Genomic DNA, 10,755 nt, shown 5'->3' with positions numbered 1-10,755 from the left:
TCAGACCTTGTGATTTAAAAAACCGACCCGAACCATGTTAAAAGAAATAAAAAGACTACAATTTCAACATTCACCTTCATTTCCACTCAAACGACCACTATTTCCACCAAAAGTCCCACCCCTATTTCTTCCTAAAAGAACCAAAACATCCAACACCATCTCTATCAAATGTCATATCCATCCTAATCATCATCAACAACACACCCCATCAAAACACCTATTTTACACGCAGATCCCTAAGGCACGCACTATAAAGACTAGCGTTCCCATTGTTCTTCCCCAACTCATGCACTCAGGTAGGGCCTTTGTCCCCATTTTTTATAAAAAATTGTGGTGTCTAAATGTTAACATTAAAATGAAGTATGCTTCCAACTCTAAGGATTAGGTCACCATTGTAAAACAAAGGGGTGAGTTGGGAAATTAAGTCATTTTTAATAGAGTTTTTTGAACTAATTTTTGAATTGGGGACCTATGAGTATGTGTAATTGGGGGGGTTTGAAATTGTAAATTGAAGCAATCGGATGAATATTGAGCTGATAATGATTGGATTTGTTTTTAAGGATGACCAAGAGAACTTAGGTTCTTAAACACGAGGGTTTTCTATGGGTCGTAAGTTACTCTACGAATCATAGTTACCCCTCATCATTCGAACCTAAGGATCAATGATCAAGCCTTCATTTAACCAAAGCCTACGAGTCAAATTACGAGTCATAGAGTATTCTACGATTCATAAGTCGACTCGTTAAATAATATATGACAAATTTTAGTAACAAAGAGGTTGGAAAAATAACTTATACGAGTACATCTTACGAGTAGTAGATTTTTCTATGGATCCTAAGGTTAACTCATACAAGTAAAGTACCCAACACAATAGGCATAGGAAGGGGTCTACGAATCACCATATGATTCATAAAAACTTCTTCGAGTCTTAAGATCAACTCGAGGACCCTATCCAAAAGCTAAAAAAATTGCAAGCCTGTTTTTATGAGTGGGTCCTACGAGTCATACAGTCTTCTATGATCGGTAGACACCTTATCGTAAGACCAAAAATATCAGAGTTCCATTTGAAATTTTTTCTTTTCTTTGTTTACGTATGTGTACTAAGTCTTACTCGCACGTATAATTCCTTCCAAATGAACTCCGAAGAGTGGTGGTGGAAAGGAAAAGAGTTCAAAGAAGGCAGTCGCAGAAAATTTAAGGGAGCATATATGGATGCATTGATGGATGTCAAGATCAATGGTTCATAGGAGGAATACTCCGTTGATTCTGAGAGGCCTCTTGAACGAAGGACCAATACAAATCGCTCCAAACAAATCGTCCTAGTTCAAGGACAAAATACAGTCTCTCCTCCTCCTCACACTGCAACACCATCCACATCACCCCAGTATGACGAGGGGGAATCATATGAGGCATATGAGTGGGATGATGAATCGGTGGCCCCATCTGCCTTTAGGTTAGTGTCCAAAGGAAACTCAAGACCCGAGCGACCTTCCATACCATTTCATGTCTGTGGGGAACCAAAATGATGGTGTGTGGACTTATAATAATGAATAACTATGTGATCATAATCAATAATAGTTGGTTTAAAAGAAATCATGCACGTACAATAACGAATATGAGAATCCAAAAGCTTCCAATAAAATCTGAATGTAAATGTCAATAACCAAAAATCAAAAATTCAAGAATTAAACCCCAAAAGTAGTTCAAGCTCAATCCTCAAACCCAAAACTGTGCATAATAAAAAAATAATTTTAAGGAAAGTATTTATAGACAACTAATCCTAATTAAACACAAACTGGAAGAAACAGAAAAACTTAAGTCGGTTGGTTTCTACGACTCACTTCTACGGATCGTCTTCAAGTTGACGAGTTGTAGACCCAAATCATAACACAACCCTTTGCACTGATGAACTTCTCTTCTTCATGGATGACATGTACGACTCATAATCTTCAAGATGACTCATCTACTTCATTCTAGATCAAGTCCTGGATTTTAATTACTATTCTCTCTTCTACATATGTCTTTACGACAACGTAGACATTTTGACGAGTCATAGACTTGACTTGTAAATCTAGCTTTGCCTTAATTCCTCAATATCATTTTTATGATTGCTGCCTACAACTCGTAGAAGTTACTAAGACTTATAGGTTGCCTTTTTAGACTCCAAAAATCCGTCAATCAGTAATGTGCTTCTTCGCTTAATACTCCAACTTAGTTTCCAGCAAAACAAACACAAATAACATCAAATCTACTAAAAATTCTTAAAAGACATGCAATTTCTCAAGTTTAAAATATTAAAAGTACCGTAAATCCTAGGTACATCAGCCATCACCAGTATCCAAATAAGGTACACACAATCATAAAGGAACTACCAAATCTTAGCATACCAAAGAGATAAAAGTACTAACATGGGATCCAATCACTCAGTGAATATGGCCTCGAGCCCAACAAAAAATAATAGATATGACGGCATCATAAGCCTACCACTAAACAAAAACAAAATAATCGAGACATGGCTCAGAATCAAAAAGGGAGAAAATATCTCTAGGATTAATGCCTTACCCCAAAATCTTTTATCTCAGCTCCCAACGAGCATAGTTAAGCCAAACGAACAGCTACTATAAGACACAGAGGTCTCAACCAATAGCACAAAGGTACACCAAGCATAACAAGCCCTACCAAAGGCTACGCCTAGCTTATAGAGAATAAACACCTACTAAAACACCTAAGGCTCAATCCTAGCCTAAGGCCATAACTATAAATCCTAAAAGAGATACTAATGTTAAGTTGATACCACAAATGAGGCTCAAAACCAAAAATAAGAGTTTAATGGGACCAATCTATTAAATGTCAAACCTGGAATCAAGAAAGTGGAATAGAAGGAGGAGAACTATAATCTCAGAAAGTATCAACCTAAGTCACATGTAATAAGAACTAAATGATATCTAATAAAGCCAGTCAAAAAGGGAGACCGTAGCCTACCTTGATACTCATCACGAGTGCTCCAAATCTACCAAATTGATGATCTCCACCTCCGAATTACCTCTAATTGCCACCACTCTAAAACAATATCAATCATAACTTTAATATGAATATTTCGACACCAAATTCACAGTGTTTGGAGGCAGACCCAAAAATCGAGTCTAAAATGGGATTGTGGGACACATATTGGGAATCCCAAATTCGACCTCGCAAAAAGGTGTATTTGATGTAGAAGAACTTGTGTACCAAAATACAACACAATTCAACCTTTAAAACTATGGGAATCAGTCCATGCAATAATTTAACCATTAATGGAGGAATAAAGGAAGAGGGCAAACCTTGGGGATAAAATTTGCCTCAAAATGATGCTTTTCTATAATGATCCAATTTCTTAGGATGTGATAGCACTTGCTAACACACACCAGCAGGTAAGCCTAACCCTTAGCCTAGAACCAAAGGCAATGGGCTATCAAGTGAAAGGTAAATAAATAAAGTAGAAAGTAAGAAATAATGAGAAGAAAGAGAATGACTGAAACAAACATTAAAAACCACCCATGACCTGAATCTATTAGTAATCGAGCATCTAAATCAAAACAGGAGTACAAGCCTTCTACAAATACAATATGAGTAAATAGAATCTTCGAAAGTAAGTAAAGACCGGTCCTAATTCATCATGGATAGAAATCAGTAACTCTAAATATAAGGAGCTCACAAAATCTCCAAATCAGAAGTTGCTCCGCACCAGTCCAAATAAACTACGAAAACCCGTACTATGATCCGTAGAGGGCAAAAGTGTAGTATGGGTACCGAATAAATGGTACTCAGTGGGCATAGGACGATTGAGCTCCATAGATAAAGTAAGTATAATTAATATATAATCAGGTACATACTGCGCAAGTAACTAATCAGGAAATATCACAATAATGATAGAAAATAAGACAAGGAGACCGGAGATATAGATAAAGGAGCAGAGTCAAAGAATGCACCTAAAATTCGATCCAACAACCTATTAACAAGAAGAATGCATCATTAAGTCTTCTAATAAAAATATAGTGGTAACAGGCAACACTAACCCCGTAATCACCTAGGAACTATGCTAACTAAACCTAACAGGGAGCACCAACTATAACCTAACTCAAATACCACATAGACCAACTACAAGTACAACTAGAGATAACAACAAGTGCATTCAAACAATAACCGATCGGATGCCCATACCCCCGAAAGGTACAAATAATGACAAACATACCCCTGGCTCCCATAAAACTATGGACCATATGATAAAAGTATGCTGGTGATAGGCGATGCTAATGAATGCAAGTTTGTAGTAAAATGCAGTAACATCATTGGTATCTCTCAGAGATCAACATAATTAAGATTATAAACCCATCCTTACCCCTGGCCTGCCAGGAGGGACCCATGTAGCTCCCTTATCAAGTTTAGTGGTGCACTGGCTAGAAGGGCCCATAGGGGATGCGGGAAGTCCATATACACTGCTTGGGCCCGAACTAGGTCTTATATAGACATATAATATCCCTGTATTAGTATCAGAGAGTGAGCAACCAAGACGCTGTAGAAAGGATGATGCCACACCAGATATACGTAAACTAGTAACCTCAACCATGAGAACATTGAAAAGGGGCCGCCCACCCAGCTATTAAACTCCCAGGGGCATGGCCCAGCTAGAAAGAGTAAATCTGGGGGTATCGGTGGGTCAAGAAAGGGCATTGACTCACCGAATAGCCAAGTAAAACTGAGTACATCCTAGATCCCTCTAATGCCTCAAGTAGAAAAAATAGCACATACTCGATGCCTCATAATTTCAAAACCAATGACCAAGTATCCAGGTGGTATGACTCCCATTAAAACTTGTTTAACAACAGTAAAAATATGAGAAAGCCATCTAAAAAGTAGCAGTGAAAATTCTAATATCAATACAAAGATCGTACCATAAAATAAGTGAATATGCTAAGTCAAATGCTAGCACGCCATCACCAGCATCCAAACAAGATTCATGTAACCATAAAGGGAATACCAAATTCTAGGACACCAAAAATTCAAGGGACTAACGTGGGTTCCAATCGCTCCTTGGATATATCCTCAGGCCCAATAATAGATAACAGGTAAGATGGCATCACAATAATACTGCTAAATAAAGGTGAAATAATCGAGACACGGCTCAAAATCAAATAGGGGGAGAAATATCTCTAGGATCAATGTCTTACCCAAAGATTAGCCACCTCTGCTCCCAACGAGCATAACTAAGCCAAACCTATGACTATGATGAGCCCAGATATCTCAGGCACTAGGATAAAGGGTATCCTATTCATAATAAGCCCTATCGGAAGCTATGCCTAACTAAGAAGGAAATATGCACCTGATAAAGCACTTAAGTCTCAAACCTAGCCTAAGACCATCAATAGCAATCCTAAGTAGGATAATTATGCTAAGTCAACATCGCAACCAAGGGCCACAGCCTAATCTAAGGACTTCATAGGCCTATTCTAACTTAAAGCTCATTCGAGAACAAGAAAATCGATTAGGATGAGAAGAACGCCAATCTCGGAAAATACTAACCTAAGTCACGTGCAAAATATACTACACGATATCTAATAGAGCCCAGTCAAAAGGAGAAGACTATAGCCTACTTCGAAGCCGATCATGTGCACTCTTAATCCACCAGATGAAGCTCTGGACCTCTGAATCACCTCCAATCACCATTATGCTAAAAAAATGTTAATCAACTCATCAATGGCTAGTTGTAAATAACACTAGGACCATTTTGATTCCAAAATTATCAAATTCAGAGACAGGCCAATTTCGGAGTTAAAATCGGGAATTATGGTACCCACTCCATAACTTATAGAATTGACTCTGAGAATAGGCCCTAAGCACTATCCCTATCTTGTGTTCTAAAAAGAAGCATAATTCATACATCAATACAACCACAATCCACAAATGCACAAACTAATAAACTTAGCCCAAGAACCACTAAAATCGCAGGGAATAGAGAAAATTACCTCAGACAAAGTCTTTACTCCTAATTCTAAACACACCACTGGATTCACCTTTAAAAACCATGCATTATAGCCTTTTGAATCGCCCAAAACACACCAATATTAAGAGAAAGATCAAGTCTCAAAGATAGATAATGTACTGAAAATTTGAACCTTAAAACGACCCATATATGTCGCTTAAGAGGACCCCCGATGGTCCTTTAAGCGACCACCTCAAAGAGGCGGGCCTCCCTTAAGCGAGGACCTTGTCTCTTTAGCAAGGGGTCACTTTAGCAACATATGCCCCGGAGGGCGTAGTTGCTTTAGCGAGCTACAGGTTGCTTTAGTGACCAAGGGTCGCTTTAGAGACGGCACCAGACTCAGCAGGTGCAAAATGGACTTTGACATATCCAAGTCTCCGATGGGGTGCTCGGGATTCGTTTGAAATCCCATGCTCACAAATGAGATATCCTATCCAATAAAATTTGATGTTACGAACTCAATAGCGCAGTAGAAATTTCCATATGAGTTCATTAAACTGAATCAGCAGATGCAAAATGGACTTTGAGATGTCTAAGTCTCCAATAGGGTACTCGGGATTCATTTGAAACCCCATGCGTAAAAATGAGATATCCTACCCAATAAAATTTGATGTTACGGACTCAATGGTGCAGTAGAAATTTCCATATGAGTTCATTACAACTGAATGTGGGTCCCACTCCCAATGTCAGTTTTAGCTAAACTCCACAATGGGCCTCGAGAATAAACGAAAAGCCTCGGAAAGTGAATAAAGGGTCATCTAGACCAAACTCAACATTTCAGAACTAATCGTATTGACAAAATTTTGATCTGAGCACATTTTTCAGAAATATTGGCTAAAGTCAACTATAGGCTAAATTTTTAAGGCAAAGGTGTCAAATGGCCCCAACTTATACCGATTGACTCGATACTCATATCGACCATGCTTCTAGCCTAATTTGGCCATTCTAGAGTTGATAGAATCGTTAGAATTCCATTCTGAGGTGTTTACCAGAAGTTATGACCGAAGTCAGTTTTTCAAGTTATAAATGCTCAAAAATAGGGAAATGGGCATAAAACCCAAATGAACGTCCAAACGACTGAACTGTCAGTTCCATTAAGTCGTAAATGACTTCGGGTCACTTCAGGAAAGATCTAAACACTAAAAAAGTCGAAAGATGAAAAAAATGACCTAAAGGGTCATTACAACATCCACTACTAAAAAAACTTTTATTTGCGAAAGTAAAAGTACAATCACAGCCTAGAGGCACAAAAGATGAGGGTACCTAGCCCACACGATCTGCCAGACAGTCAGACACCCTCTCGGATCAAACAACGTCATCACAGATCACAGACTGAGAGGAAAATCCTCAAATTCCATTCAAACTCCCAAAACTCCCCAAATCCCTTTATGGGCTCCAACTCCCGCCCAATCAACCTGAACTTGACCAAAAACACCAGATTCATCTAAGGAAAGCCAAACTATATCAAAACTACCGAAAGTCCATGACAGATGCAACTCGACTCATAATTTGAGATACTTGACTTATGCTCCAAATCTTTTTCCTTTTGGACACCAAGGGCGTTCTGTCGGTCCTTAGCTATCCTAAATGCTACCGATACCATCTAAAACTTCTTACATATTCGTGCAACACTAACCTCGAAGGAGTTACAAAATCTATCTGAACATCGGCTAATGACAACAACCCAAATTAAGGAGACAACTTATGGTAAATCCCAAAACTCAAATCTCAACTTCAAACACACAAAATTCAAGTAGAAAGCACAGTCTTCTGAAATTGAATACTCTACTCAAAGGGATGGTTATCCCACAAATGGAAAGGCCACACTGAGCCCCGCCCTAATGACCTTCTTCACCATAGGAACTTATGATAAACTGGCATCTTGAGCTCACAAATCACTCTGCCATCTCAAATTTGAGCTAACCATCCAAGTCTAAAAGACACAAAGCCGATAGGTAACGTACAAGAATGGACATCTGATCGGTAATGGTCCAAGGGAATCTACTCCCACTTACAAACACCACAAACTATTAGATATGGCGAAAGCAAAACTTCAATCATATATAAAGTCCAAAATCAAAGAATCCATAAATTACTTTGGCCCCATTCTGTAGATGGACCTTCTAAAAACTTCTAATTCCCCAGCAGAAACATTTCAGCACCATAACATAACCCGGACCTCGAGAGCTACCAACCTAACCGCAAATAACAAACCACAATGGCAATAAGGTGAAACAGGAGATCACACTTTCCAAATCTCACCTAGTCAAAATTGGCACCAAAACTCCTAATAAGGAGGATCTCAAAAGATTGACCGAATGAAGAAATGCAACATAGCCGAGAATAAAACTATGATAGAAGGGAAGAGACGGCCAATTAGGATTACCATACTACCATCGAATGTTACAACTTTTTCATAACTCCGATAGTCACACTTCTACCAACTATGCTTAAATTTAAAATACCAAAATTGCCATAAAGGGAACAACCAAGTAGGCAAAAGAGAGAAAATCTCAAATCCATAACCTAAGGGCTGAAAATACTAATAAGGCATAGGGAGGGATCGACATGCAGACTCTACCACAAATCTAGAGATGATACACCTCTATTCCTATACTACCTCAACAATCAATCTTTACACTATGAACCAAAAGATGCCAAGCAATGGAGACAACCCTCTAAGCTAAGAAACTAGAATGGCTGGAGATAAATACTATCCAAGGCAACTCTAGCTATGCAAAAAAGATACGAGGAGCCATTCAACCACTAACCAACAGGGCAACATGCAACTAAGGCGACCCTCAACGCCAACTAGATCCTCTAGTATCAAAAGTCCCAAAACTATATCAGAACTCCCAAAACTAACACAGTTGGTCTAGCCACCTATCCAACAAGGATTGGCACCACAGCAAAATAGATAGTAGGAAAGAAGAAAGGGAAGGATAACTAGACCAGTCGCGACTCGAAACAATACCAACTAGGCAAGGCATGGGGAGTTTCTCAACCGCCCTACTCAAAGAAGGAAATCAACCGAGTCGATCCACTACTAAAATAAATCAACTACGAAGCTAACACACACATATAAGTCCAGATAGGCATCCACAACATTTAGGAGGTAAGTAACCCCAAAACCACAACAAATGAACAATAACAACCAAAAAAAGGTAATTAAGTGAATATTTTTGATACTTGGATCCTTCACCTCAGACTGACTCGTGAAAGCATGGAATAGATCATGACAGACCTTGTCCTGAGAACTACCTCTACTTAGAGATGGAATAAAACCATGATACTGACCTGGCTGAGCAAACTATGCACCTATCCCAGGCTGGGGATAATCTCTAGATTAGTGGTTGAGCTCTCCATAGATACGATAAGGTTCAACAATTCTGGTCTGGGGAGTAGAAGAGGCCATAAGCATATGAAGGATCAACCCTTGCTTGGGGCAATACCTAGACCAGTGATCAAAATCCCCATAGTCATAGCAACCTCGATATACTAAAGCTTGATGTGAAGAGCATAAAGAACTCCTTTGGTTGCCCCTAACAAATTATGAATCGTCCCCAACCCTCTAAGTGGAACCAGCTAGAATAGGACAAGCTCCTATAATTGAAGGCCTAAGGTACTCACCCTGAGAATTATGACCCAAACCATGTTCACTGTAAACCCCATATCCTACCTCAAAACCTCTAAGGATCTGTGGTGCTACCATTGTGGGCCTAATGGGTCAAGAACAGAGATGATCCTCACTTAATTGGTACTCACCTTGAAGTGAGATGATATCACCACTTGTTGATGGCAAGGCCTCTTACTACTATATTTGTACGCCTTAAGGCATGCCTTTTCCGTTGCCCTCATATGGCTGACGATCTAGGGGAAGGTATACCTAGCTGTTATCAAATGCTCTGATGCGAAAAAAAGTGGCAAAGATAATCCCATGATGAACTTTCAACTCATAGCCATATTTGTATGGGATAATGTGGGGTTATTCCTAACCCACTTAAGATATTCCATAACATAGTCTGATACTAACCAGAAACCTTATTGGTAACCGCTAACCCATATCTGGCTTGAGAACCATCTGCCAAAACTTTGATAGTACTTGCCGAAGCTCTAATTGAGTCCATTGGGAAACTTGTGTTATCCACCTACGAAAAATAGATTCCAAATGATCATTTTAGAGATTATTAAAAACAAGGACACACTATAAAGAGTCAAAAACAGAATTCCCTAAACTATCCCATAACCTCTCAAAGATAGGATACATACATATCTACATCAATCCGTAGGACTCTACTAGACATTTCCCTCATACCAACGATGCCGGTCAACCTAGACCTCAAATATCAACTTGTCATGACCTAATTTCTCAGGCTGTGATGGTACCTGCGAATACCCACCAGAAGGTAAGCCTAACCCTTAACCCTTAGCTCAAATTCAGAGGCAACGAGATATCAAGCGGAAAGTAAATAAATAAAGTGGAAAGTAAGAAATAATGAGAAGAAAGTATATGATTGAGACAAACACAAGAAACCAACCTAATACCTGGCATTAGTTAGTAATCGAACATCTAAATAAAAAAAGGAGTACAAGGCTTCTACAAATACAATATGAGTACAAACACTCTTCGAAAGCAAGTAAAGACTGGTCTTAATTCAGCATGGATGGAAATCACCAACTCTTAATGCCAGGAGCTCACCAAATCTCTGAATCAGAAGCTGCTCCGCACTAGTTCA

Source organism: Solanum dulcamara, chromosome 1 (assembly GCF_947179165.1).
Source record: "Solanum dulcamara chromosome 1, daSolDulc1.2, whole genome shotgun sequence".
Lineage (NCBI taxonomy): Eukaryota > Viridiplantae > Streptophyta > Magnoliopsida > Solanales > Solanaceae > Solanum > Solanum dulcamara.
This window is presented reverse-complemented; position numbering follows the sequence as displayed.